At 47.2% G+C, this 22,509-nt stretch overlaps 1 pseudogene; it reads left to right on the forward strand.

Moving 5' to 3' along the window:
- Positions 1-1,474: 1,474 nt before the first annotated feature.
- On the forward strand, positions 1,475-21,278 carry LOC141076812 (oocyte zinc finger protein XlCOF8.4-like; annotated as a pseudogene).
- Positions 21,279-22,509: the final 1,231 nt, after the last annotated feature.

Consider the following 22,509-nt stretch of genomic DNA (forward strand, 5'->3'; position numbering starts at 1 on the left):
GTACACCTCGTACACACACGGCTCCGCTCCGTACACCTCGTACACACACGGCTCCGCTCCGTACACATCGTACACACATGGCTCCGCTCCGTACACCACGTACACACACGGCTCCGCTCCGTACACCTCGTAAACACACGGCTCCACTCCGTATACCTCGTACACACATGGCTCCGCTCCGTACACCTTGTACACACACGGCTCCGCTCCGTACACCTCGCACACACACGGCTCTGCTACATCCACCCTGTAAGGCTGTGTGCACACGCTGCATATTATGTTCGGTTTTCAATCCGCAGAAAGAATTGACATGTCAATTCTTTCTGCGGATTCGCCTGCGGTTTGCCATCTCCTCCATTGAGGAGATGAAAAACCGCAGGGCAAAACCGCAGAGCAATCCGCAGGTAAAACCGCAGGTATTTTGACCTGCGGTTTCACCTGCGGATTTTACAAAATCCGCGCGGATGAATCCGCACCTAATCCGCAGCGTGTGCACACAGCCTAAACCCCTCCTGACCCCACACATAAACTTCCCCTCATCCAGCACCATGACAACCAGCACAGCAGAGTCCTGCCCACACTGAGGCCCCTGATCATGTGACCCCTGGCTCCTCCCCTCCTGTGACCTCATCACAGGTCCTGTGTGCACAGAGCAGCTGTAGAAATCTCCGGCCTCGGGGGTCTCACCAGACTTCGCTCTTTTCTTGCAGGGGCCGCAGTGGATTTCATCCTGGATCCATAGAGCTGAATAGAGGAGCGATGTTCCTTCACTCTGATGGGAATTGATGGTGACGTTTGTCCAACGTCCACGTTACCGAGTAAATCCCCCCAGGACTGCAGCCGGTAAAGACCCCGATATCCACAGGTGTCCCCTCTAATTGGGGGAAAGGGATAGAAAAGCCTCTTATCCCGAGGGGAAACCCTGTACATGGAGACATCGGCCTCAGATCTCTCCTGTCCTGTTCTTCCAGAAAAGCCTCAAACTTCTGTGTGTGACTCAGAGCTGAGATCTAACGTGAGAGAAGATTCCAGTGCGGGGAAGACGGGAAACCTTCATATAGACGGCCGGTGGGGATGGAGGCAGTGACCGACTCTGGCCAAATCTGTCTCTAGAGCCGTAGTAGAAGATGAAGATGTCGTCCTCATCATGAAGGAGTTATTTCTCATGTCGCGTGTAATGAATATCTCCTGCAGTATTGCTAATGCCGATTCCAGTGTCGGTAATGAGACGAGAATTAGCGTTATGGAAGATGAGTCTATGAGGAACGTGTTCAGCTGCCGACTCCGAGGAGGAAACTGCTTGTTGTCTGTGGCCTAAATATATAGGTTTTATTAGTAGATGTCAGGGGAGAAAACTAAACCCTGTAAGATAATAAATCTCCTCATATGTTTCCCTTATTATCTCCAGTAATTGTATTATTACACAGGATTCTTATGATGTTACATCGGATCATCTTCTTCTCATTCAGGTGTCTACAATATCGGATCCTCTCAGTGAAGATCTTCTACAGAAGAGAATTTTCCTGATTTACCCATCAAGGATGGATATGGACAGAGACAAGATGGCGGAGAGGATGTTACACCTCACCCTAGAGATCCTCTTCCGTCTCACTGGAGAGGTGAGAGATTCTGATGACGTCACATTACATCATTCTTATCTATGGGAATAACAGATGGACAGAACTGGAGAGGTGAGGACTCTGGAAATGTCTGGAGTGAGATTTATTAATGTGTCTCTCCATAACCAGGATTACACAGTGGTGAAGAAGACCTCTAGTGATCGCTGTCAGGACCCTGTGTCTGAGGGATGGGGAAGACCCCTGAGCCCAATCACGGGGCCTCCACCTCACCCCCTGATCCATGAGGACATCAATGACCAGAAGATCCTAGAACTCTTCTACAAGATGACTGAGCTGCTGACTGGAGAGGTGACACTGCTGGGAATGCTGGGACATTATACAGTAACACTATGAAGGGATCGGGGGATGACGGTATCATTGTATGTGTCAGGTTCCTATAAGGTGTCAGGATGTCGCTGTCTATTTCTCCATGGAGGAGTGGGAGTATTTAGAAGAACACAGAGATCTGTACAAGAACGTCATAATGGAGGTTCCCCAGCCCCTCACATCTCCAGGTAATAGACAGGACTAAATACACACAGCCTATAATTATCTGTATGTAGAGAATGAATTCAGTCCCTGTATGTGTTTCCTCCAGATCTATCCAGTAAGAGGACAACACCAGAGAGATGTCCCCGTCCTCTTCTTCCACAGGACTGTAACCAAGAAGATCCCAATGTTCCTCAGGATCATCAGGTAGATGAGAGAAGGTGTCAGGAGATCTCCCCTATGATGTGTAGACGGCTGTGAAGGTCTTGTGCTCAGTCTTGTTTTATCCACCAGTATTATATGTTTTATACTTGTGTAATGAGAACGGTGGAGATGGCAGGATTAGAGCTGATCATAGATGGGACTTCTCCATCTGTCTGTGACTTTTACAATATTTGTTTCAGGGTGAAGATCTGACCCATATTAATACTACAGAGACATATGTGAGGGGTGATGAGCGATGTGAAGAGGAGATTCCCACATATGACTACCCAGGTGAGTAGTAACCACTGAATGCAGAGAAGTCACAGATTCCTCTCAGTCACCGGCTGTGGCTGCTTTATCGGTGGTGTAGTCCGGCCGTATTACCATGATCACCATTTTGCCTCTAGACTACAACATTCTCCTCCACCCAAAACTGTTCAAATGACTTTGGGCATTGAAAGTCCTTTTGTATAGAACTTACAAACTGGAGGATCCACCTACACCCTGCGATTAGTGTGAGGGTGATCCCTTAAAGCAATAACTATATGATTCCTTGTACTGACCCAATATAGGCTGAGTGCACGCTTAAAGAGTCACACCGATCACACAGTTAGGCCGGAATCACACTTCCTTGTGTGATACGAGAAACTCGCACGAATCTCTCGTAATCAACATCCAGCACCGCTGCAGGTACTCAGGAACGGAGCTGCGGCTGCATAGAAATGCATAGAAATACATGCAACCACAGCTCCGGTTCTGAGTATCGGTGGCAGTGCCGGGTGTTGATGCGAGAGACTCGTGCGAGTTTCTCACATCACACACAGTAGTGTGATCCCGACCTTACATGTCTACTCTTCTCAGTAAAGGCTTGCACAAAACTCAAGTTTATTCTCAAAAGAAACGAAATAGCCATTCTCTCCATCACATTAGGAGACGCTGACCGTTACCTGCCCAGATCTGTAACTATAAAGCCAAATGACAGCGTACGTAGAATGTGCTGACAAGATAGGAAATCACTTGTAGAAAAATCTTATGCTGGGCCTGTAAGAGAAAGCGGAGGGTGATGATGCTGTTGGCTTCCTAGATCCCTGAGATCTTATCGGATGAATCTTCTCTCCCTTCTGTGCTGCTGAATGTCTCATGGTCCCTACAAGACCAGGTCCAGTCTTTCTGGCCAAACTTCCCTTTTATGAGCGACACCAGTAAATGTGCAGTGAGGCCAAGTGTGAATTTCTGTCCAATAACAGCAGAGTTTCCCTTTATCCTGACTTTTCAATTTGTATTAAAACCAACTAACTTCCAGGAGGATTGTGATAATCTCCAGGACAAACATTCCACCTGTGCCATGATAGATCTCTAAGCTGTGCGTGGCTGGTGGCTGTAATATACATTTATTCCCGCCTGCAGGAGATGTGTTGGCTCCAGCCCTGGTGTCATGGATTCTCTCCACGTCATACATTACATTGTTTTTGATCCTAAGGAATTCAGATTACTGCACAATCTCTCCTGAAATGGGGAGCAATATTATTTTCTCTAATCTTCTGGTCAGGATTCATAGTAGCTCCAATGGTCCACCATAAATGAGGGCAACTCTGGTTTACTGTTGTGTAATCTGTATTTGTAGTTTTCAGTTAATGAGATTCTCGTGCTCTGGGGCGGGGCTGTGGGCGGGGCTTTATGTGGTGCTCTGATTACATATTCATCTGTATTGTCTTATGACAGGTCGCTGACCCCTCACTGACCTGCCCCCATTATTACATAATGCATATAATAGCATTGATATTATTGGTGATAATGCCTATAATATTGTGGCTATTGTGAGGCTTAGAAAAAAATTACATCCAGCACAATGTCACCGGTGATGGCGGCGCCTGCGCAGTAGCCTCTATATCAACTATATCAAATTTTTTTTTGTTAGGAAGTTATAAGGGTTAAAAGTTAAACAGCGATTTCTCACTTTTATAGCAAAATTTACAAAACCATTTTTTTAGGGACCACCTCACATTTGAAGTGAAATTGGGGGGTAAATATGACAGAAAATACCCAAAAGTGACACTATTCTAAAAACTGCACCCCTCCAGGTGCTCAAAACCACAATCAAGAAGTTTATTAACCCTTCAGGTGCTTCACAGGAATGAATGGAATGTGGAAGGAAAAAATAAACATTTACTTTTCTTTCACAAAAATTTTCCTTTACACCTAATTTTTTTTTTACTTTCACAAGGGTAACAGGAGAAAATGGACGATACAGTTTGTTTTGCAAATTCTCATTTTTTTTTACTGTAAAATATGCTGGAATAATTAGCGGTTGCCATGTCGCATTTGCAGAGCCCCTGATGTCCCTAAACAGTGGAAACCGCCAACAAGTGACCCCATTTTGGAAACTAGACCCCTTAGGGAACTTATCCAGATGTGTATTGAGCACCTTGAACCCACAGGTGCTTCACAGAAGTTCATAATGTAGAGCCGTGGAAATAAAAAGGGAAACCACTGTTTGGTCGCATGGCAGAGCTTGAAAGGGAAGGAGCGCCATATTGGAATTGTTTGTGGGTGACGTCACATTGTCAGAGACAATGACGTGTCTAAACAGTGAAGTGACACCATTTTGGAAACTAAACCCCCCAAGGAACTTATCTAGATGTGTGATGGGCACTTTGAATCCCCAAGTGCTTCACAGAAGTTAGTTACATAGAGTTGTGAAAATAAAAAATCATATTTTTTCGACAAAAAATTAACTTTTCGACCTCAAATGTTTTTTCCAAAGGGTAACAGGAGAAATTGCACCCAAAAAGTTGTTTTGCAATTTGTCCTGAGTATTCTGACACCCCATATGTGGGGGTAATCCACTGTTTGGGTGCATGGCAGAGCTCGGAAGGGAGTGAGCGCCATATTGGAGAGCAGATTTTGCTGGAATTGTTTGTGGGTGACATGTCACATTGTCAGAGCCCCTGAGGTGCCAGAACAGCATAAGCCGCAAAAGTGACTGCATTTTACCAAATACTTCCCTGAATGAATTCTTCTAGTGGTGCAGTGAGCATACTGACACCACTGCTGTTCCATAGAAAATTATACCATTGGGCAGTGAAGAAAAAATTACTGTATTTTTCGGACCATAAGATGCACCCCAAATTTTCAAAACGAGAATAGGGGAAAAAAGTGCCAAATGGGGGTCCGTCTTACAGTCTGAATTCTGCTTACCGGGGGGGATCAGCACAGGTGCAAGAGTGATCACAGAGGTTGTTCGGTGGTCTATGCTGGTGCAGTGGCCTCCGGAAAATCCCATCCCAGGCTGGTGCGGCAGCGGTGCTCTGTGCTGGGGTGGCGGCAGCGCTCTATGCTGGTGCGGCAGCGCTCTACCTGCGACGGTGGCAGCACTCTGTGCTGGGGCGGCGGCGCCATTTTGTCAAAGCGGAGGCCTCTGCAGCTCCATTGCTGCGATGCGGTAGCTTCTGGGAAAATGGCAGCTGGGGGCGGTGCATGCTCAGATTCAGCAACGAGATCGGCAACGAGATCTTGGGGCGAGATCTGAATCTGAGCATGAGCCGCCCACAGCGGCCATTTTTCTGGAGACCACCGCATCGCAGCAATGGAGCTGCAGGGGCCTCTGGGCTTTGACAAAATGCTGGCGGAGCCCTCCACGCAGCACAGAGCGCCGCTGCATCATTTGTAAGTATATTCCTACCATAAGACACACCCCTATTTTCCCCAAAAAATATTTGGGAAAAAGTGCGTCTTATAGTCCGAATAATATGGTACATTTATACGACTAAAATGTTTTTTTTAACCCCAGATATTACATTGGTAGATAGGTAAATGGTCACTACACCCAGAGATGAATTCCCAGAGGGGTGTCATTTCCAAAATGGGGTCACTTCAGGGGGGATTCTGCTTTTATGGCACTTTGGAGAGCCGCTAAGTGCCAGAACAAGAGAATCCTCCCTGAAGTGACCCCATTTTGGAAATGACACCCCTCTGGGAATTCATCTATGAATATAGTGACCATTTTCTCTACATGGATGATTTCCAGAACCTCGTAGTAGAAGTTTTATAGCAAAAATTGCAAAAATGTCATTGTAGTTCCCAATATATTGTGCCCAGCTTGTGTCTCTGGAGACCTCCCCCACCTACCCCCGGAAATTGTTAAGTCAGCTCTACTCAAATGTGTCTGTCACTAAATAAACCAAATACTTGAATGTCAAAACAGTTCAACAACGTGGTTCTGTGTGGAAGATTGTAAAGCCGTCATGGAGGCATAAGGCTGGCAATGATGGGCATTGTGGGTAATAATAGCGGGGATCATGCCTCATTCCTCTCTAGGAACATACACGACATCTTCTCTGGGGGTTCTTTCTTGTTTCAGTTACTGGGATGAGGGCAATAAAATGTCGCTCAGTGAGTCTTCTCACATCTTCAGATTCTAAAGGATTGGTGGGGACAAAATTGTCAAAAACAAGATTTTCAGTGACCTTTTCCTGATAATCAAGGAAAGTATCTGCATTTCCGGCTTTTTGTATAACACAAAAGAATTATATGTGGCCACCTGAAACAAATACATGACTAACTTTTATACCAGATGTATGATTTTCTTGATACCTGGTATGGCTGTAGAACCTGATCTGCAAGGTCCACACCCCATATATTTGTTGTAGTCAGTGACAGACACAGGTTTTGGAGTAGTGGATCCCTGTTGGTCTGCAGTGGCCCTTGTGGCATCTGTGTGGATCGAGCTCAGGATAAAAATATCTTTATCCTTATACTTAAGGACAAGCAGCTCTCCATTGTGTAAAGCCCCTGACTGCCCCTTTCAGAACTTTTCTTTGACCAATGATTGTGGAAACCCCTGATGGTTCTTGCGAATGGTCCCACAAGCCCCTATGTTATGTTCAACCAGACTTTTAAATAGGGGTATGCTGGTGTAGTAGTTGTCAACATACAGATTGTAGCCTTTTTGTAAAAATGGAGTTATCATCTCCCAAACCATTTTTCCAGATGTCCATGTCATGATACCAGTGCTGGATGACCGGCACTTCTGGGGTTAATGTTCTGATCTCAGTGCAGACTCTCACCTGCACACCTGGGACCTATTATGGTGGCCTCTCATTGGTTCTGGGGAGGCTTCTTATAGCCTCAGGAAGCTCCCATCCCCCGTCAGTTATACTTTCGCCCTTGGCATTGTGTGGTGACCCCTGAGTGTGTTAGTGTTGTGTTCTGGTTGCTTGATTCTCTGTGTACGACTCGGTCTGTTCTCTGGATATCGCTTTGGATTCTGCCTGGTACCTTCTACGTCTGTTTGGTTTTGATCTCTGCTTGGCCCTGACTGTCCGTTCTGTCTCATCCCTGGTACTGTACTGATATCTTGTGTATGACCTTTGGCTTTGTCTGACCTTCCGTCTGTTTATCCCTCAGGTACCTCGCTTGCCTGTATTGTGCTTGACCCCCGCTTTGCCTGACTCTGAGTTTTCTACCTCCTCTGAAAGCAGGACACTAAGCCCTGCCCCCTTGCAGTCACATGACCATAGGTCCTATGCCGGCTTGCTAAACTTCTAGATTCAGGTCCTGTGCATCTTTATTTTCCAGCTGTTCTTGTCCCCAGGGGTCCCTACGGTGTGGGTGAGTCCCTGCTTAGCGGAGGCTGTACGCCGGCGCTGTCAGGACCCTGACATTATAACTGACCATTAAGTTTTTGGGGGGTTTTTTATGCAGAGAGTTATGGCTCCCATATGACAAGATGAAAAGTCTGAGTCAGATGTTTCAGAGTTTATCTCTGGAGCAGCAAGCTCTGGCTCGTTCTCAGCAGCAGGTTTCTGAGACAGTGCGGGGGGCTTTAGCTGCTGGGTCTCTGGGGGCTGGAGCGAGTGATGTTGCTTTGGTGTCCCCAGAACCACCTGTTAAACTGCCTGACTTTTTTTCTGGAAACAAAAAGGAGTTCAGGGTCTTCATGGAGGGGTGCAAACTTTTTTTAAATTTGAGACCACGTTCCTCTGGGGACGAAAGTCAGAAGGTTGGGGTTGTTATGTCTCTGTTAAAATGGTCCCCACAAGCTTGGGATTTCTCCCACTGCCCCTGAGAGAGTGTCTGTGAATGCATTTTTTGAGGCCCTCGGGCACATTTATGTTGAGCCTGACCGAGTGCGATTGGCAGAGGACATGGTGATGAGTGTCTGTCAGGGGAAACACTCAGCTGAGTGGTTTTGTACTGAATTCTGCCGCTGGGCCGCAGAGGTCTCTTGGAACGACGCCGCACTCCGAGGACTCTTTCGCAGAGGCTTGTCCGAGCGGCTGCAGGATGCCTTGGCATTACATCCCCCACCTAACTCTCTCAAGGACGCCATGACCCAGGCTGTCTGGATGGACCGCAGGCTGTGGGCCAGAGGGGTGATGCAGGTGGAGACTCCATTGTTCCCCAGTGGAAAAGAGACTGCCCCTGAGCTCATGGATGTAGGCGCCCTCTCCCTGAAGGATACAGAGAGGAAACGCCGGAAGGACAAGCAGTTATGCTTTTACTGCGGTAAAACGGGACTTTGGAAAGGGGAGTGTCCTGATTGCCCATCTTCAACCCGGTCAGCGGGAAACAACTCGGTCTAGGTAGTCAACAGGGAGACTACTCAGACCCTCAGGTACCCTTTTCCTCGTTTTCTAAAGTGTTACTGCCTCTGGAACTGTTTGTGGATGGTAGTTCTTTTTCCTCTACAGCCTTCGTGGACTGCGGGTCATCGACTAATCTCATTGACTCCCAATTGGTCACACACTGCAAGATAGGGACAGTTAGGCTCAAGGTTCCGATCAAGGTGATGGCCATTGACTCCTCTCCCCTCACTAAGGAGGGAATTCTCTTTATGTCTGACTTGTTTTAGCTCAGAGTGGGCGCTACTCATGTGGAAAACCTAAGTTGTTTTGTGCTGGACAATCTACCTGCAGGGTTGGTGTTGGGCATGCCCTGGTTACAACACCATAACCCAGTTATTAACTGGAAAACGGGGGAGATTGTTCAATGGGGGTTTAATGATTTTAAGTTATGTGATAAATCCGCACTGCTGGTTGAACCTGTTAAATCTGTGTCTGTATCATCTGTCGAGCTGAAAGGTATTCCGGGATGCCTGAAGGACTTCGAAGATGTATTCTCCGAAAGCGAGGCCGAGACGTTACCGCCACATAGACCCTTTGACTGCGCTATTGAGCTGGTCCCGGGGGCTAAATTACCTAAAGCCCGTCTGTTTAATTTGTCCGGTCCTGAGCCTTGGCTATGAAGGAGTACATTGCTGAAAGTCTGCGCAAAGGACACATACGTCCTTCAGTCTCACCTGTGGCGGCAGGTTTCTTTTTTGTAAAGAAAAAAGATGGCAGGTTACGTCCCTGTCTCGGCTTCCGGGAGCTTAATCAGATTACTGTATGGAATACGTACCCCCTTCCGTTGATTCCCGACTTATGTAACCAACTATCAGGGGAAAAGTGGTTTTCTAAACTGGATCTTCGGGGGCATATAATTTGATAAGGGTCCGAGAGGGGGATGAATGGAAAACCGCGTTCCTCACGACCGAGGGACTATTTGAAGATTTAGTCATGCCGTTTGGTCTTACCAACGCCCCCGCCATATTTCAGAATTTCATCAACGTGGTATTCTTAGATCTCATTGGTCGTTTTGTCGTTATCTACTTAGATGATATTTTGATATACTCCTCCGACAAGCATTCTCATTTGGAACATGTACGATCTGTTCTCCAAAGACTGAGAGAAAATCATCTGTATGCCAAATTGGAGAAATGTGTATTCTGTGTGCAAGAATTGTCTTTTTTGGGATTAATTGTATCCGGTGAGGGTTTTCGCATGGACCCCAAGAAGGTGCAGGCCATTGCGGATTGGGTGCAACCCCAAGATCTTAAGGGTCTTCAGCGCTTCTTGGGGTTTGCCAGTTATTACCGCAAATTTATCCGGGGGTTTTCGCAAGTGGTCAAACCTCTCACAGATCTAACATGCAAAGGTGCGGATGTGAGAAATTGGTCCTCACTCGCAAAAGAGGCCTTTGCGACGCTGAAAAAATGTTTTATGTCTGCTCCTGTCTTTGTACAGCCAGATCCTTCCAAGCCATTTGTGGTGGAGGTAGACGCCTCCGAGGTGGGGGTGGGAGCGGTGTTGTCCCAAGGGCCTGCCACTCTAACCAAACTCAGGCCATGTGCCTTCTTTTCCAGGAAGTTCTCTGCTGCTGAAAGAAATTATGATGTAGGCAATAGATAGCTTCTTGCGGTTAAGTTGGCGTTTGAGGAATGGAGGCACTTTTTGGAGGGGGCCAGTCACCCGCTTACTGTGATCACTGATAACAAAAATTTGTCTTACATCGAGTCTGCTAAAAGATTAACGCCCAGACAGGCCCGTTGGTCACTTTTTTTTTCTCGTTTCCAGTTTACTATTACATTCCATCCAGGGTTAAAGAATGTCAAGGCTGACGCCTTATCTCATAGTTTTCACCCTGTGTCTGTCCCTGAGCCATCGTCCTCCATTCTGCACCCTGGGGTGGTGTTAGCAGGGATCTTGTCTGAATTGGAACGGGGAATTGAGGGGGCCCAGTCGCTGGCTCCTGCGGCCAAGCCAGGGGGCAAGTTGTTTGTCCTAGAGCAACTTCGCCTTAAACTCTTGCAAGAGTTCCACGAATCCAAGTTGTGTGCTCACCCTGGTATATCAGCCACACGACTGGTGGTGGCTAGGGTCTTCTGGTGGCCTACTCTGGGTTCTGATATAAAGAAATTCATTTCTGGTTGTGGGGTCTGCGCTAGTTCTAAAAGCTCCCATAGCCGGCCGGCGGGGGAGCTGATGCCCTTGGAAGCTCCCGAAAGACCGTGGACCCATCTGTCCATGGATTTTATTACCAATCTTCCCTCTTCCAGGGGTAATACGGTGGTATGGGTAGTGGTGGACAGATTTTCAAAGCATGCTCATTTTATACCCCTGTCCGCATTACCTTCTGCTGAGATCTTATCCAGATTGTTTGTGCAGCATGTGGTCCGCTTGCATGGGGTACCCCTGAATGTGGTGCCTGATCGTGGTGTGCAGTTTGTGGCTAAGTTTTGGCATGCTTTCTGCAAAAAATTAGGGATATCTCTGTCCTTTTCGTCTGCATACCATCCTGAGAGTAATGGTCAGACGGAACGCACTAATCAGTCTCTGGAACAGATCCTCAGATGTCTGACTTCTGCTAGACAGAATGACTGGTGTGATATACTGCCGTTGGCTGAATTTGCCTTCAATAGTCGGGTGAGTCAATCCACTGGTATGTCCCGTTTCTTGATCAACTATGGGTTCAGTCCTCATTTTGGTGAGTTTTCTCGTCTGGATTCGGGGTGCCCCGGGGCTGTGAACTCTGTTCAGCGGTTAAAAGATACATGGGCAGAAGTTCAGCAGCGTATATCTAGGTCTCAAGGCAGGTATAAGTTTTTCGCAGACAGGAAACGAACACCTGGTCCCATGGTTCAGGTGGGAGAGAAAGTTTGGCTCTCCACGCGAAACATTAAGTTAAAGATTCCGTCAGCCAAGTTGGGCCCCAAATTCATTGGCCTGTACAAGATTGTGGAAAAAATCAACCCAGTAGCGTACAGGCTGTGCCTTCCACCCTCTTTCAAGATCCCTAATGTCTTCCATAGATCTCTACTGAAGCCGTTTGAAGCAGTCCGGGGAGAATCCGAGTCCGCTGCTACTCCGGTTTCGGTTGAGGGACATGTGGAATATGAGATTGGTCACATCGTAGATTCTAGGTTGGTACGGCGGTCAGTACAGTACCTAGTTCATTGGAAGGGGTATGGGCCAGAGGACAGGTCCTGGGTGCCGGCCCGGTTGATGCATGCGGATCGTCTGGTTCGGGCTTTCCATGCTAGGTACCCGGGCAAGCCTGGGGGTCCAGAGGCCCCCCCGTTGAGAGGGGGTTACTGTCATGATACCAGTGCTGGGTGACCGGCACTTCTGGGGTTAATGTTCTTATCGCAGTGCAGACTCTCACCTGCACACCTGGGACCTATTATGGTGGCCTCTCATTGTTTCTGGGGAGGCTTCTTATAGCCTCAGGAAGCTCCCATCCCCCGTCAGTTATACTTTCGCCCTTGGCATTGTGTGGTGACCCCTGAGTGTGTTAGTGCTGTGTTCTGGTTACTTGATTCTCTGTGTATGACTCGGTCTGTTCTCTGGATATCGCTTTGGATTCTGCCTGGTACCTTCTACGTCTGTTTGGTTTTGATCTCTGCTTGGCCCTGACTGTCCGTTCTGTCTCATCCCTGGTACTGTACTGATATCTTGTGTATGACCTTTGGCTTTGTCTGACCTTCCGTCTGTTTATCCCTCAGGTACCTCGCTTGCCTGTATTGTGCTTGACCCCCGCTTTGCCTGACTCTGAGTTTTCTACCTCCTCTGAAAGCAGGACACTAAGCCCTGCCCCCTTGCAGTCACATGGCCGTTCACATGACCATAGGTCCTATGCCGGCTTGCTAAACTTCTACATTCAGGTCCTGTTCATCTTTATTTTCCGGCTGTTCTTGTCCCCAGGGGTCCCTACGGTGCGGGTGAGTCCCTGCTTAGTGGAGGCTGTACGCTGGCGCTGTCAGGACCCTGACAGTCCCCAGTTAAGTAGGGCATCCTGGTGGGTTCAGGTTGCTGTCATAATTGTGAAAAGCTGATGTGTATCCGGTTGAACTCTCACACATTTTATAGAGCTTTATGCCGAACCTTGCCCTCTTAGAAGGAATAAATTGCTTAAGATGCAGTCTTCCTTTTGAATTTTATAATGGACTCATCAATGGAAATAACATAGGGGTGGCTTGAACAGGGCAGTTGGACCAATAGGACTGAATGCTCATTTTTTTAACAAGCTCCATATTGAATGTAAGTCCTAAAAATGTTTTACTTTCTAGGACATTAGTTGGTGTCCATAAATTTGACCTAGCATAATAGGATCGTGGATTCTGGCTGATGAATTGGGACACATATAAATTTGTAGGACAATATGCTCTAGCAAGCTATCTGTCAGAAACAAATTAAAAAATTAATTGTTCCAAAATTTTCCACCTCCACATTTATACCAGGAATGGCATTAAAATTAGTGATGAATGGAGTAGCTGAATCTGAAGCCTCCCATCTTGGAAATATTTCATCAAGAAGCAAAGCCCCTTGGACATTGGTGTACACCAATTCCCGAGCACTAGGGACAGCGCTAGTACTGGGCATTGTTCCCTGAGTTGGAGACATTTCTCCAGAAGCGCTATTTGTCCTTCTTGTTGTACTGGTCCTTGTGTGTGAGGATGGACCAGAATCACTGCTCATTTCTGAACTATCACTGTCGCTGCTACTAAAGCCCTCGAAATCCACATCGCCATCTGACACTGCACTTTCTTCACTGTCAGAACATAAAAGTGCATAAGCCTCCTCTGCACTATAATATTGACGGGCCATTTTATTTATTTTTTTTCCCGGAAATAGAAAACTCTGACGTGACCAAATTATTGGGGAAACAATTGAGAAAAACCTAATTCTTTAGCCTAACCCTAACCTGTCTTATCTGTATTGTTACTTTATAGCACAATCGCTGACTGACACAGCTGTTGGCAGCAGCACTTGTAACACTGTTTCTCCTCTAATCTCTCACTGACAGGAGATCTGAGGAGAAACAGCGTTTTTATGGGGCAGATTGCCAGGAAAAGTTCGCTGCTACAACAAACTTTCCTAGTGATTTGTCTCATTGGCTGGTGTGACACTGACGTCATAAGGACCTGTACCGATCAGGTCTCAATGAGGTAGGGGGTCACAGGAAGCATTTTGCGGTGGAATCCCCTAGTTATAAGGTACGTGGGGTCCCGATGAGCACAAAACTGCCGACCGTAGACAAACGACTGCGCTGCACAAAGCCCTGCTAGCGCTGGCGATTATCTACCATTGGCGGTCATGAACCGATTACGTTAAGGCCTATTTTCCCTTCACCCATGACAGCACCACATGAGAGAGGGATCCGCCCCGCCAGGACAGGAACCTACTGAAACATAAGGGGTGGCACCTCTCCCCCGCTTCAGTTGGGTTCCTGTCCTGGAAAGGAATCCCTCTGACAGCGGCGGTGCCTGTCAGAATGAAAGACCCAGGGCCGTCCCAGCGTGTAAGGATTGCAGGGCTGACTTACCTGCAACGCCGGCCGTCGGCAGCTGGTAGCGCAGTCCCCGGGGTGTTGTCTGATTCGGGCCCCGGGTTCGTGCGGGCACGTCCTGATGTCCTCCCTTCGGAGGTCCTCCTCGTGCCGCCCTCCCATTCCGCGCGCCCGTCCTTCGCCTGCATGCAGGGGAAGCCGGGGGCGGGGACCGGCGTCTGACGTCAGCGGCGCAGAGGATTCTGGGAGCGCGACCGCTGACGTCATCAGGACGCGACGGTCATGGCGCCGGGCGCGACGCCGGCCAGGAGCGGCTGGCGGTAGCGGGGGGAGGGGTAATGTGGGGCTCACTCACTGTTAAAAGAAGGAGCAGAAGCGGCTGCAGGGGTGACAATGGCGTCTCAGGAGGATCGCTCACCGTCCCCATTGTCCCTGCCCCCATCGCAAGCTTCTGGTCGCAAGAGCCGCTCGAGCGGCAAAAGCAGCAGCCGTCCAAGTCACCGATCGAGGGATTCCTCGAGGTCAAAAGAGCGCAGGGCGCACGCTCCTTCGCAGCCCCAGAGCCCGGTATCAGTCTTTCCTGGGTGGTGAGTGATCTCCGTGAAAGTTAGGCAGTATTATAATAGGCCTTCCTATGTCTTTTTTGTTTTTCTTAGGGAGCCAAAAAAGCCATAAGTAAAAAGAAAAATAGAGAATGTGCCATATGCCACAGCCCTTTAGCCAAAGACTACCCAAAGGACTTATGTGTCAGCTGTATTCAGCGGACTATGGCTGAAGAGGTGCCGAACCTGGCAACAAACCTCAGATCGATAATAAAATCTGAGGTACAGGGCTCACTTAAAAAATTATTACAAAAGAAGAGTAGGAAAGCCTCCCCGAGTTCCTCATCAGGCTCCTCCTCTTCGGAGTATCAAGTTGAGCAGGGGTCATCTTCATCCTCAGACAGTGATACGGGGGGCAGACCTTGCTTTCCCGTAGAAGATACGGACGCTCTCCTTAAGCCATCAGGTCCACTATGGGCCTGCAAGAGGAGAAAGTAGAGAGATCACTGGAGGATGTAATGTTTGGCGGCCTGCAAGAAAGGAAAAAGCGTACCTTTCCGGTCAATGACAAGGTTCAAGCCCTAATCGAGAGAGAGTGGAAGAAACCGGAGAAGTCAGGTAGCCTTCCCTCCTCTTCAAAGCGCAGATACCCCTTCGAGGCTAAAGACACGGACGTCTGGGACAAGGTCCCAAAGATTGACGCAGCAGTGTCTAGGTCTTCCAAGAAGTCGGCCCTGCCCCTGGAGGATTCAGTGGTTTTGAGAGATCCCTTGGATAAAAAAGCGGACTCATACCTAAGGCACACTTGGGAGGCAGCGGCAGGGGGTCTGAAACCAGCAATAGCCGGCACCTGCACAGCCCGGTCATTAATGGTCTGGCTGCAACAACTCGAAGAGAAATTAGTCTCCAAAGTACCAAGGGAGAAAATATTAGGAGAAATGTACCTGCTACACGGAGCTGCCGCCTTCTTGGCTGACACCTCCGCCGACTCGATGAGGTTAACGGCAAGAGCAGCGGGGCTATCGAACGCCGCAAGACTGGCGTTATGGCTCAAAGGCTGCCCTGGGGACATTCAATCTAAGGCGAAATTATGTTCGTTACCATGTGATGGGCAGTTCCTGTTTGGAAAAAACCTGGATGACATCCTGGAAAAAGCCGGTGATAAAAAGAAGGGCTTCCCCAGATACATGGGTGATCAAAGGAGACCGCCCTTTCGGAGGGGAAGGTTCAATCGAGGCCGTCCCCCGGGAGAGCGGAAAAGGTGGGACGACAAGAGGAAAAAAGAACCAGGATTCATGTTTGGGGGAACTACCTCAACCGCCAAAAAATCCCCGCAATGACACCAGCCCTCCTGTGGGGGGAAGATTGAGGCTCTTTTTCCAAGAATGGGAGAAAATATCGGCCAACAATTGGATTTTGAACATTATAAAGAAAGGCCTAAAAATCCCCTTCTTCCAGCATCCAAGAGCTTCATTTGTGGTGACCCCCGTCAGGAAGAAACCAGAAGAGCAATCAGCCTTAGAAACAGAAATCTTAGGACTGTTGGAGAAACAAGTTCTGATAGAGGTCCCAAAAGACCAAGAGAGAAGGGGGTTCTATTCTCCCCTCTTCCTAATAAAAAAACCCGACCTTTCCTTCAGAACGATAATAAATCTCAGGCGCCTCAATCAATGGATTACGAACCAAACATTCAAAATGGAATCAGTGACTTCGGCCATAAAGCTGTTACACCACAACTGCTTCATGGCCGTAATAGATTTGAAGGATGCCTATTACCATATCCCGATGCACCAAGAATACCAGAAATACCTGAGGGTAGCCCTATACATCCAGGGCGACCTCAGGCATTTTCAATTTACAGCTCTTCCGTTCGGCATCTCCATAGCGCCAAGGATTTTTACAAAAGTAATAGCGGAAATGACAGCTTTCCTTCGAATCCACAATGTGATTATGGTGCCTTACTTGGACGATTTTTTGGTCATTGGCAATTCAGAACATCACTGCGCACATCAGGTAGAGAAAATAACGGAGACCCTGCAAAAACTGGGTTGGATGGTAAACTTAAAAAAATCAAAACTCCAACCCCTAAGGAAACAAACATTTCTAGGTTTCGTCTTGGACTCCGACCGTCAAGTTTGTCTCTTGCCAGAGAAAAAACTAGAGAAGGTGAGAGAAATGACCCTTACGGCAATACAGCATCCTCACATGACCCTAAGAAGGGCAATGTCCCTGTTGGGCACGCTAACAGCCTGTATCCCGGCGGTCAACTGGGCACAGTTTCATACCCGGCAACTGCAGGCGGAAATCTTGTCAGCCCAGAGATGATTGAAAGGGCGTTTAGAGGGGAAGCTGGAACTTTCCGAAAGGGGGAAAAACTCTCTCACTTGGTGGCTAGACGGCACAAATTTAGCAGGAGGAACGTTGTGGCACAGGCCCGTGTCCGATGTAATATTGACGGACGCAAGCTCCTCGGGATGGGGGGCACACCTGAGAGAACATATGGCCCAAGGGTCCTGGGGTCACATAGAGCAGAAGGCTTCCTCCAACTTAAGAGAGTTAAGAGCGATAAACAAAGCCCTAGAGGCATTTATCCCCATGTTTCAGGGTCAAAACGTCCGGATTATGTCAGACAACAGGGTGGCAGTGGCGTATGTCAACCACCAGGGAGGGACAAGGTCAAACTCCCTAATGGACGAAGCCAAAAGAATCTTCCTCAAAGCAGAACAACATCTAACCTCCCTAACAGCCCTACACATCAGAGGGACAGAAAATGTTCAAGCCGACTTTCTAAGCCGCAACAAATTAAAACAGGGAGAGTGGGTCTTAAATCGTATAATATTCCAGAGGATAGTACAGGTATGGGGGCAACCAGTGATCGACCTCTTTGCTACCAAAAACAACCGGCAAGTGAGAAGGTTCTGCTCATTAAACCCAAGGGAAAACCTGTGGGCAGTAGACGCTCTACAAATCCCGTGGCGGTTCAAACTAAGCTACGCCTTTCCCCCGATAGCGTTAATCCCGGCAGTGGTAAGAAAGATAAGAGATGAGCAAGCCAGAGTAATCCTCATAGCCCCGTTCTGGCCAAAAAGACCGTGGTTTTCACTACTACAAAGGATTTCTCTCTCGGACCCGTGGGTACTGCCAGAAATTCCAGATTTATTAGCTCAGGGGCCAATATTCCACAAACAAGTCAAGGGGCTCCATCTGACGGCGTGGAATTTGAGAGGGCGCTTTTGAGAGATAAAGGGTTTTCCCCGGGGTTGGTGACTACTCTAATGAAAAGTAGGAAACCAATAACAACCAACTTATATGGCAGGACGTGGAAGAAATTCCTTCAATTCCTGGGAAAACCGTTAGGTCAAGAACCCCCAATCAAGTCCATCTTGGAGTTCTTGCAGGCAGGCTTACAGCTAGGCCTGGCGGTTAATACCCTAAAGGTACAGGTTTCAGCGCTGGGTGCATTATACAATTGCAACATAGCAGCAGACAGATGGGTAGCCAGGTTCATAAAATCTTGCCACAGATCTAGGCCAGTTTCCTTACCGAAAATAGCTCCATGGGATCTAAATCTGGTACTGGAATCCCTTACGAAGGAGCCGTTTAAACCCATACAGCAGATTTCAACTAAAAATCTCACCCTAAAAACCATCATTTTGGTAGCTCTAACGTCGGCACGTAGAGTTAGTGACCTGCAGGCCCTTTCAGTCAACCCACCATATACCCAGATATACCAGGATAGGGTGGTGATGAGAACAGACCCTGCTTACTTGCCGAAAGTAGTAACTAACTTTCACCGAAATCAAGAAATTGTCCTCCCTTCCTTTTGCGAGAATCCGAAAAACCCAGGGGAGGAGAAATTTCATAGCCTAGACGTTAAAAGAACCCTAGTAGAGTATATGTCTATAACCAGCCAGTGGAGGAGGTCCCAGTCCCTATTTGTAGCCTTCCAGGGTGCTAGGAAAGGTTATGGAGTGTCAAAAGGGACTATTGCCCGATGGATTAGGGAGGCCATTAGTGTAGCCTATTCAGCTAGTGGCGTCCCGGTTCCTGACGGCATCAAGGCTCATTCCACCAGAGCCGTGGCGACCTCCTGGGCTGAGAAAGCAGAGGTGTCAATAGATCAAATTTGTAAGGCCGCTACCTGGGCCTCACCCTCAACTTTCTTTAGACACTATAGACTAAATCTATCCTCCTCGGCTGACTTGACCTTTGGTAGAAGGGTGCTGCAAGCGGTGGTCCCTCCCTAAGGTGTTCGAAGTCTCCAGAATCTCTCATGTGGTGCTGTCATGGGTGAAGGGAAAACCACCATGGTTACTTACCGGTAGCCGGTTTTTCCGGAACCCATGACAGCACCCGTATATTTCCCCCCCTTTTCACCGTTTGGGTGTGCACAATAGTCGGGTGTATTTGTGTGATGTGGTGTTGGATAAATATGTAACTAACCGGGAAGTCCTCTCAGGTGCTCTGTAATCCAACTGAAGCGGGGGAGAGGTGCCGCCCCTTATGTTTCAGTAGGTTCCTGTCCTGGCGGGGCGGATCCCTCTCTCATGTGGTGCTGTCATGGGTTCCGGAAAAACCGGCTACCGGTAAGTAACCATGGTGGTTTCATGAGTTTTAATTTTTAAAAAATTCTGTGGAAGCCTGGCTGAAAAGCAATGTCAGACTTTCATCTGCTCATTTTCATAGATTTTTGATTTATTTCTACTTTTGTCAGATTAAAGTTATTTCTGTGACCATTGTGGGTTTTTCTGTCATTAAACGAGGGGTACCAACAATTTTGACCACGTGTGTAGGAGGAGTGAATATTTTGACTCCACAGCCCCTTTCCGGAAATTAACACGCAGTGGATGTTGGAGTGAAAATTACACATTTGCCATTTTATTACCCAGCACATAGTGCCCAGATTGTGCTCCAGGAGACACACACCGCAAATTAAGTGGGTTCTTCTCACTATAATATTGCTAAATACAGGAATCCTAAATGTTGTTTGCGCACACTGCAAGACTCCGAAGTGAGAGCGGATTTTGCAGGATTGGTTTATGGAAACCTTGTTGCTTTTCAACAGCCTTTGAGCCACTAATAGTGCGGGAACCTCTGTTTTTCCATTGACAGATGATGGACCTGAGTGGGGACTTGTTTTTGTGAGATGAGAATTGGTATTATTTTCGCCTACATAACATTGATTGGTTTCTTTTTATTCGATATTTGGGAGGCAGAATGAACCAACAGTTGAACACCGCACACTACTGGCTCATCCAACAAGATTTTCTATTAGACTGTGAACTCTCATTGTCTTGGTAAATAATTAAAGTTTTTTACATAGCTTGCCATTTTTATGGAGAGTTCAAGTAGAAACGTTCAAAGATATAAAACTCAAGGATATTTTATTAAAAATAATTGTTTTTTTATTTTAGCAGATGACTGTACCAGGAGATCAGAGGGACAGCTGACATCTTCAATTTTGAAATCTGATGATCTTGAGATCCTACAAGATACAACTGAAGTGATTGCTATTACTCCAGATATATCATCATCCATTCACAGCAAAGATCTGTCATCTGGTCCTATGAAACAGGTCCCATCTTCTGATTCATTACTGACTACTAAGAAAAATCAAAGTCACAAAAGAGGCAATAAAAAACAAACTGCTCCTAAAGCAAAGAAGTCATTTTCATGTTCAGAATGTGGGAAATATTTTGCACGTAAATCACTGCTTGTTGCTCACCATAGAACTCACACAGGGGAGAAGCCTTTTTCCTGTTCAGAATGTGGGAAATGTTTTACACATAAATCAGATTTTGTTACCCACCAGAGAACTCACACAGGGGAGAAGCCTTTTTCATGTTCAGAATGTGGGAAATGTTTTCACAAAAAAAAACTTTTTCTTATTCACCAGAGAACTCACACAAGGTAGAAGCCTTTTTCCTGTTCAGAATGTGGGAAATGTTTTAACCAGAAATGGCATCTTGTTAGTCACCAGAGAACTCACACAGGGGAGAATCCTTTTTCATGTTCAGAATGTGGGAAATGTTTTAACCAGAAATGTAATCTTGATATACACCAAAGAACTCACACAGGAGAGAAGCCTTTTTCCTGTTCAGAATGTGGGAAATGTTTTAACCAGAAAGGGAATCTTAATGAACACCATAGAACTCACACAGGGGAGAAGCCTTTTTCCTGTTCAGATTGTGGGAAATATTTTAACCGGAAAGCGCTTCTTGTTAGACATCAGAGCAGTCACACAGAGGAGAAGCCGTTTTCATTTTCTTAATGTGGGAAATATTTTACTTGGAAATCAACTGTTAATAAACATTAGAGACATCACATAGGGGAGAAGCCTTTTTTATGTTCAGAATGTTGATATAGTTTTAAAGGCGAGTACTCTGGCAGCTGTGCTCTGCTTGTGAGCAACGCATTATGTCCCTGCCATGTGCTGCTTACAAGCATAAAGCAGTTGCTGGTATCAGAGCAGGATTCAGCAAGGGAGCGCCGGGTAGGTAAGTGTAATGCTTTTTTTTAATGTTTTGTGATGGGGCCATGGATACCAGGATGGGGCCAATTATAAGGATTGGGCTATGCATACCAGGACTGGAATGGGGGGCCAGTCATACCCGAATAGTGATGGTGCCCTGCATACCAGGATAAGGATTGGGGCCATGCATACCAGGAGCGGGATGGGGCCAATCATGCCAGAATAGGGATGGGACCCTGCATACTAGGACAAAATGGGGACGCTGCATACCAGGATAAGGATGAGGGCCATGCATACTACGACATGATGGGAGCCTTGCAAACCAGGATAAGGATGGGGCCATGCATACTAGTATAGGGATGAGGGATCTATGTATACCAGGGTAGGGATGAGGGGACCATATATACCAGGATAGGGGATATTAAGTACAGAATTAACCACAATTTTTGCTTCAATTTTTTTTCCTAATTTCCTCTAAACCTAGGTGTGTCTTATAGTCCAAAAAATACAGTATATATATCTTTTTTTTTTTCTCAGTGAACTCATTCCTCACATTTGACCTCATTAAAATAAAAACACACTCCACTGGCGGGCCGGCTCCACTTCAGTGGTGTTGAGACTCACGGTCCCGGGGCTAATGTGAGGTTCTCACATCACACGAGCCCTGCACCCAATCAGCGGCAGCTTCACTGCTCCTTCCTTTGGTCTGAACATCAGCAGGAAGCCAGGGCTGCGGCTGCTCTCTGACGGCCTCATGATGCTTGATTTGTCCGAAGGTGGGGACAGTGATGTCAGCGCTGATTGGGCACAGGGCTCACATGACATAAAAACCTCAAGAGACCCCAGAAAGCAGGTACCGACAACGTTTTCAAACATCAAAAATCCCACACGGGGAAAAGTCATTATTATACCTAGAGTGTGAGAAATGAGTTACAGGAAAATCGTATTTTGTGGGCCATCAAAAATAACTCAGACGAGGAGAACCTATATATATTATTCACAAATTGTACAAAAACATGATGCGCGTGGCGTGTGTTCAAGAATGATATATTATATGGGAGTTTTATAGAATAAA

This window comes from Dendrobates tinctorius, unplaced genomic scaffold, assembly GCF_039654945.1.
Source record: "Dendrobates tinctorius isolate UK_male_01 unplaced genomic scaffold, ASM3965494v1 ptg000430l, whole genome shotgun sequence".
Taxonomy (NCBI): Eukaryota; Metazoa; Chordata; class Amphibia; order Anura; family Dendrobatidae; genus Dendrobates; species Dendrobates tinctorius.